This window comes from Agelaius phoeniceus, chromosome 7, assembly GCF_051311805.1.
Source record: "Agelaius phoeniceus isolate bAgePho1 chromosome 7, bAgePho1.hap1, whole genome shotgun sequence".
NCBI lineage: Eukaryota > Metazoa > Chordata > Aves > Passeriformes > Icteridae > Agelaius > Agelaius phoeniceus.
The window spans coordinates 34,239,300-34,247,139 of record NC_135271.1 but is presented as its reverse complement, the minus strand read 5'-3'; the positions used below and the strand labels follow the sequence as shown (position 1 = coordinate 34,247,139).

At 41.8% G+C, this 7,840-nt stretch overlaps 1 protein-coding gene across 3 annotated transcripts in view; it reads left to right on the top strand.

Moving 5' to 3' along the window:
* Positions 1 to 3,977: 3,977 nt before the first annotated feature.
* The window catches only part of TANK (TRAF family member associated NFKB activator), a 28,922-nt gene continuing 25,059 nt past the window's right edge, over positions 3,978 to 7,840 (top strand). The window contains exons 1-2 of one of the 3 annotated variants that reach the window (XM_077181513.1): positions 3,978 to 4,261; positions 4,825 to 4,963. The gene's annotated coding sequence lies outside the window, so the exon portion shown is untranslated. The remainder of the gene's footprint in view (positions 4,262 to 4,824; positions 4,964 to 7,840) is intronic. The other 2 variants (XM_054636378.2, XM_077181512.1) reach the window with 2 other exon arrangements.

The following is a 7,840-nucleotide window of genomic DNA, read 5'->3' as shown; positions in this document are numbered from 1 at the left end:
GTATATAATGTAGTTCTATACAAATGAGTTATCAAAATTTAATGAATTTTAGCATGGAACAAAGGAAAAAGGCATACATAATGTAGTTAATGCCATGATATCTCACTTTTTCACATTGACAGATCTAGGGAATTAATGATTACATGTTAAATTTCCTGAATACTTGCCTCTATGGCAATAAGGCACTCATACTAGAACATTAATTTTTCAAGGTGTTTTCCCTACATTGCTCTACAGAACTCAGTTTCGGTGGTTTGAGGGGAAGTGGGGAGAGACACAATTACAATAAAACAGAGCTTAAGGGTCTGCCTAATAAAGTTTATTTGGAGCTTAACTAAGAATCAGTGGATTGGCAATTCTTCTCACAGGAGTATTACACTCCCCATTTTTACTCCCTGTATGTGTAACACAGGTTATATTCTATATAGAGGAATAGCATTTGTTTTCCAAAGCTATTGCTACTTTCTTTTGGTGTCATTATCATCATGGGCTTTTTCTTCACAACATATTAAAAAGCATGCATTATATTTGGTCCAACAGTTGCTCTGTATGTTAGCTGTTCCCATGCATGCAGGGTTGCCTGTTCATGCACTGCTCCTTTTTCATGCAGGGTAACCTTTCTCCAGGGTAGGGAGCCTCCAGAAATCATTGACGTCACTTACTGAAATAAAGAATGTTGCACTGGGTCCAAAACCGGTTTGCAGGCTGTTTCTGCTAAGGTCTCTGTTTCAGAGAATGACTTTCTGCACACTGTTGCATTTAAGGAAGTTCTTCAGTTGGGTATTTCTCAGTGGAAGTTCCCAGCTAATATTAGTCATAAGAAGCACAAAACCACATTTCATAATCCTGTTGATACTCCTCCAGGCAACATAAAGATTGCCTATACTGTTACTAAAGAAATGAGAAAAGGGAATCCAAACTTTTTGTTCCTACACTTTGCAAAGATAATGAGTAAATTAGACTTTTCAGCTTCAGCATTCAGATACATAGAAAAAGTATTCGACATTACTTTTATGTTGCTTATAGTGCTCCAAATCTCTGTGTCTGCATTTTGGTTAAATATCCTTTAGTTTCTGGAATACAGAAACTAATTTTGTCTGTTACAACCTATAGGCAAATGACATACTAAGGTTTACACAGGCTCATCAACCACTATTCTTGATGCTGGGAAAAAAATAATCAGCCTCAACTTCCTTCACACTAAGGAATGACAGCATTTGGTCTAAATTAATCCACAGTTCTCATTTTCTGACCAGGAAAGGCATTTCAAGATCAAAACGCGTTTGTTAAAGCACATTTTGTTAAAGCAGCAACAGATTAAAAGAACGGTGAAACAGCCCAGAGCAACAGAGACTCAGCACCTAGCACACTCCTTTGGGACCACAGTCTCTAAGTTCTAGAAAAGGTTTAACATCTGACGTGAGCCACCTAGCGTCTGAACGAATGGCTACATTAAACTTGCAACAAATATTTTAACCTCTTTCTAGCAGAAGCCAATTTGCATTTATAAGCTTAGAGAATCATAAAAAGGAATCAGATGAAACCTTTGATGAACTACAGCCCTTTGCCAGCTGCTCCAGCAGCAGCATCTCCCGAAAGCAGTGAGTTCCTCCCCAGACCTCAGCGCAGTGTAACCAACGAGAAGTGTTAACACATCAGCACAGACTAAGGAAAACTCCTGTTAAAATACCATTTGAGAAGTAATGTAAAACAGTAAACTGGATATGCATGATGTAAGTATTTAAATAGGCTGTTTGACCCACTGAGCACAAACTCGAATTTTCATGATGAAAAAAGTATCAACTTGCTTATTCCCAATCACCAAGAACAAAACAAACAAAAAAACCCAAACAAAACGCCCTACCAACAACAACCAAAAAAAACCCTCTCACTCTAAATTTCTAAGCATAAGTAGTCAAAGTAAGACTTTCTCTGACTCTGAACACAAAGGGAAATAAAGTATTAAAATACAAGAAGCCCTGCGCCACCACTCCCAAACCCCAGATAAATGGTTTGCAACTGCTTTTAAGATCAGTAGATTCCTAAAATCCTAAATCTTTTTTAAATACACTGATATGTGCTGCCTCTTTCCAGCTATCTTGTGAGGATTACATACAGGAAAGCAATCCTGCCTTGACAATGACATAAAAGTGTGAAATATTGATGTGGGGCAGAAATACAGAAAACTGTTCCTGAAATAGCTGTAGGGAAAGGAGTACAGAGACGGAAGAGGAAGGAGCAGAAAAACAAAGAAAAAGAAAGCAAGATGAGGAAGAAAAGGACAAAAAGTAATTTAGTCATTGACCGTAGAGCAGAAAATGCTCAAAAAGATCAGAGATCAAGTTAGCTATGAAATAGAGGTTTTGTATTATTTTCATGGGTATTTTTATTTTCTTCTATTTAATTTATTCAAAGGTTTGAAGTCTCTAAGATTATCAAGCTGGGTTACTGTAAAGCTTGTAAAATATACCTTATTGTTTTGGGGGGAGGAAATGTAAAGAAAGAAGGCACTAAATAATGAAGAGAGAGGAAAAAACAGCTTCTCCCATGTTTTACTCTGAAAGAATATTACTGAAAAAGCACTAAGAGATTAATGCATGTGATTTGAAAAGTCATGTTTGTAGACAGTCGCCAGTTTTGAGTTGCTGAGTTTAAGACCTTCACAGCAAATTTACATTAAGCACATTCCTAGAATTAAATAAACAATTTTTCCCCCTAAAACAACTAACATGCAACGACAGTATTTCAGAGGTGGTATACATGTTATGGCTATTTGAATTCAGGTAGCCATAATTTTAGTTGAGGCATGTTTATCATCAGACAACACCTACTGGTACTTTTCTGCACATTATCCATTTAAAATACAGCAGCAGTTAAATTATATTGCATTTATTGATCTGAATTTAAGAAATGCAGGTTATATTTCAGCTGAATATCCATTATAATTTTAAGAGCATAACTTGCCAAAACTGACTAAAAATTTAGCATGTTGAATTAAAAGAGAAACAACAGACTTTTTTCCCTACACCCTATTTTATTTTTTAAGACCCCATTGAATGAAACCTTAACTTGGACATCTCAAGCACTGTCTCTGAAAAAGGAAATTGAATTCCCCTTTCTTGAAAATGTGCTAAAAGAGCAAACTCTCTCTGAATCTTAATAGTTCATTAGGACCTCACCTGAAATTCTTAAAAATGGCCAAACAGGAAGTATATGTATAGGCTCATTAAGCTATCTGCCTGTAAGTCTCCTTAGCCTTAGCACAGGCCAAAACAGACCAAAAGAGTTGCTAAAGTCTTTGCAGGAAAGATAAATTGTAAGAGAAATAATCTTCAAAAGAGCATAGAGAGCAACACCTGGCTACTTTTTCTGTGGCTATGTTTGAGCTCAGTCCTCAAGCTTCCAAGGGCAGGCGCCCAGGGTAGATAGGTTGTAATAGCCGGAATGCAAGTTCTGATCTGTGAGTGGGCAAAGCAAAAAGCTCTGCCCTAGAACAAACACCACGGCTCGGCTGCATTGGTATGTTCACTGGGGTACAGAGACAGGAGAGATCAATTCAAAATCTGTAGTGCTTCTCTGCCGCTGGCTCTGTGATGGTATCCTGCACAAGTATGTAGCAAATGCCTCATGTTCTCCCATCAGCTCCCATCCTCCTACACACCGTCAGGAAAGAAAGTTGTACTTATACATGTGACCTAAAGAGAGAAGGGCTTCAGGCAGTAGCAAAATTAAAACTGTTTGTTTCCATTATATTCTTACTTATAGTATTCATTGCCTGCATGAAATAAACGCAGGCAGGGAAATGCCTCTCTAGTAACCTACAACAGACCCTTCAGAGAGAAAACTACCGTGAGCATGAAAAGTATATTACAAATGTAACTACTGTTATTTACAAATCACTCTAAGTCATGGAAAGACAGAAATAGGAAAGGCCTGGGGACGTCGGGAGCAGCACAGAGGCTGCTTGAGAAGCCTTCTGCAGCCAGACAGAAGAGGCACTGCCCGACAGCCGGGGGCGAGCGGACAGGCTCCCACCCTGGCGCGGGGCGGACGAGGAAGGTGCCATCCCTGCGCGAACCCGGCCGCTCCGGCACCCGCTGCCCTGCCCTGCCCTGCCCCGACCCGGGGCCGACGCGGGCAGCGCCCCGTCACAGGGCGGGGAGAGGCACGGCAGGAAGTCGGTTCTGGTTCCTGGGTTAAGGCGCCTGGGCAGGAGCGAGTGCCCTGTGCCGGGAGCGGCCGCGGGCTCCGTGCGGCGCTCGTAAGTCTGAGTCGCTTTGGAAACCACGCGCTCCGGCGCTGCCGCGGGAGCGGCGGGGCTCGGCCCGGGGCCGCAGTGCGCGCCAGGGGATCCCGAGCCGGGGCTCCCGGGCCGCGCTTCCGCTCCCCGCTCCCGGCGGCGCCGCTTCCCCCTCGGCGCCGCTCGGCCCGGCTCGGGAGCGGAGCCGGGGGCGCGTCGTTTGCGTGCGGAGGCGCTCCGGGAGCGGGGAATCGGGGGACGGGATCAGCGGGCTCGCTGCCGGGAGGCGATGGCCCGGGCGGCGAGCCCAGGAGCAGGAAGAAGGCGGCTGCCCCCGCGGGCAGGGCAGCGCGGCGGGGGGAGCGAACCCCAGCGCTGCGGGAATCGCCGTCCCGAGCCCTGAGCGCACCGGGGCTGCCCAGCTCTAACCCTGCTGTGCCATCAGGGGCTTCTGATGCGTTAACGACGCGTCCCGCCGTCGGGCAAAGCAGGAATGGTGTCTACTCAGAAAAAAATAAGGGAAAAAACAAAACACAAAAAAGTTCAATGAGCTCTCAGTCTCTCACAAATGATTACCTCAACAGGCTTCCAGTTCCCAAGATGATGACAGTGTAACTTAAAAAATATAGCAATCGAAACATCTGTTTTGAGAGCAGAAATATGTAGAGAAGTACTTTCGGTTGGATGGCACCTGTGTTCTCATCTCTCATGAAACTATGAGAGGTAGGAAAGTGTATTATGAATTAATGTGCATATACACAATTAGCTAAAACCTTTCTTTCATAATTTAATGGCAATATGAAAATAGTATGGCAATAGAGGCAATATGAAAACTAGTATGAAAACTTTAGTGAGCTGTGAGCTGGGATTGCAGCAAAAATATGTTGCTAATCTTTGTGTTGGAGCTTTTTTGGCATTTGACTACGAAAATGCATATTACTACTTTTCTTCCCACCACCTATATCAGCAAAATATTTCTGATTTTAAGCAAGTGTTTTAATATAATTTTCAGGTTTCATTTGTTGTTTACTTAGAAGTTTGTCTTACAACATTAGCTGTACTCAGTGGTTATCCAGTGTACAAGTCTTTACTCAAATATGAAATTCCAGTTGTCATTGCCATAGCTCCAGCAGCATAGCACTGACAGGTATTCACACTTGCAGGACAACTTCTGTAACTAATCTCTTAATTCTGACCCTCTTAGAATAAATGCAGCATTTTATAGTGCTGCTTTTCTGCTGACTATATATTGCTGTTAATGATTGTGAAAGCCTTTAGGATCTAATGAATATCCACAATGTAAGTTGCTGAAGATCAGGATTGTCAGCTTTGAGCTGAATTATGTTCCAGCTGCCATTTGGATACAGCATAACTAATCATAACTGATTAAAATAGTGGGGATATTTGGGTTAGGTTTTTTTGGTTTGTTGGGTTTTGGGGGGTTTTTTTAGGGCTGTTGGGAGGGAGTTTTTTCCTCTTCATTGGATGCAGGGAGAAGGGTAAATGACAAGGAACAGTTGGCAAATTCCCTGATAAATATTGATGCCTATGGAGGAGAAGCAGGAAAATGAGCCAGTTTTTCTAACTGCAAGGAGTTCTGGATATGAGACAGATAACATAAGAAGCAGTTATTTATTCCAGCAGCAGGCAACCTGGGGTGTGACTACAGAGTAGTTTAATCCAATCTAAATCTAGACTGCGGCAGTCCTGCCCACGGCTAGTCGCATGTTCCCACTGCCTCCTTGTGCTGGTAGTAGTGCTCCAGCAGCCTTGCAGTGAGCTAGCTCCAGTTTTAATTCCGAGGTTGGTTTTTTTAGGGGGTTTGTTGTTGCTTTTTTGAGGAAGTAAGGAGCTACTTTGGCATACTCAGCTGTGTAGCATAGAAGTACTGATAGCGGTACCAGTAAGCAGCAAAAATGTGCGGCCAGAGGTGTGGGAAGGCTGGCCTATCCTTCTCAGTGCAGACTTGTGACACTGTTACACAACTGTGACTTCATGTTACAATTCAAACACATAAAACAGTGCTGCTGTTGAACACAGTTCTGTCTGCCTATTGCTGATTTCTGTCCCTGTGCAGGCTTCCTTGTGTTACCGTGCCATTTGAAGTGGTCTGTGGATCTGACCTGCATTAAAACTAATGCGGCAAAAATGCATTTAGTGTTTAGTTTTAAACTGGATTGGTTTACCGGTACAGTTTACAGAAAGGTTGCTCGGGCTGGAAGAAAGGGAAGGGTAAGGTCAAAGAAGAATGTCTAGGGTATGGGGCAAATGTAGGACCAATTCTTCTAGTTACAGTGCCATCTTAAAGTGTCACTAGTAATGACTTTCATTGACCTTTCTTTGCATGGAGTCTGAAGTTTAGGGGGCTACCAGTAAATTATTTTTCCATCCAAAGTAGAAAATCAGGCACTGTGCTACAGTTCTGCCTGTTGGATCAATTACTTTTGATACCATCAGTCCAAATGACAGAATCACTGTTTGTTAATATTCCCATTTACAATGAATGACTAAAAGGCTGGAAATCAGGTATAAGTTTTAAATACTGCAGTTCAAATGGAGATTTGAATTTGCATGAATGAAATTAAAACCTTCATTTTCTGTGAACTGTGAGTCACATGGAACTAAGCCCTATTCTCTCCATTAGAAGCTGAACATAGTTTTTTAGATCCCATTGTACTCATTTTTTGAAGTTATCTCATATGTACAGGACATGCCATTTACTAGGCAAGTTGTTAACATTGGAGGATTTCAGGCGAGTACAAAATCAATACTGATGCAAACTTCACAAGCTTTTGAAGATTGTGAGAACACGCTTTCAGTCACTTTCAGCTATAACAATGCTCTCTGCAGTTTAGCACTGTCCCTGAAGGCAGATATAATATCTGATTTTATTCATTGAACTACACAGAGCAGTCCTCCATCTGAAAAGGAAAGAAAGCCTACTCATTTAGTCAAAGGTGTGCCCCAGATATGAGCATGAATATTCCATTCATTGAAGGAATACCATTTGGAGGAGGAAGGAGGTGGATGAAGTAGCCTGTGTTACTAACAAAGCTTTGAGACACTATGCACTGTCGGGGATTATAAACTACTGAACAAAACAAGTCAAACAAACAAAGCCTTTCATGTGAAACAATGTAGGCCTTTTATGCAAAATTTGTAAACTTGGATTTCAGTAACATTTATGACATCAAAGGATCCCTAAAAAATTCCAAGTCGTTAAAGAATTTGCTTTGCTGCTATTGAAGTACAGCCAAGCCAGAGGTGAGATACAATTGCTTTTCCTGTCAGAACATACCAGTAAAATAAAATTTGCAGGACAAAAAAGTGTGATGTTCATACAGTAGTCTTTTGAGCCTTTTAGAAAAGTTGGAGCACATTTGTGTATTCAAGCCCTATGATAGGGAATATATTCGAAAACAGGGAAACATGAACAAAATCATCAAGCTGCAATCTTCAGAATTTTGAGCAATGTCCAAGGCAAGTTACCCTATCCTCTTCTTGCCGGGTTTATCCTCATGTCACTTTCTTTAGTAGTATTTGTGGTTTATGCATAATCCCAGGAGATAGTGAGAGATGATAGTGGCAGTCCACACTGTT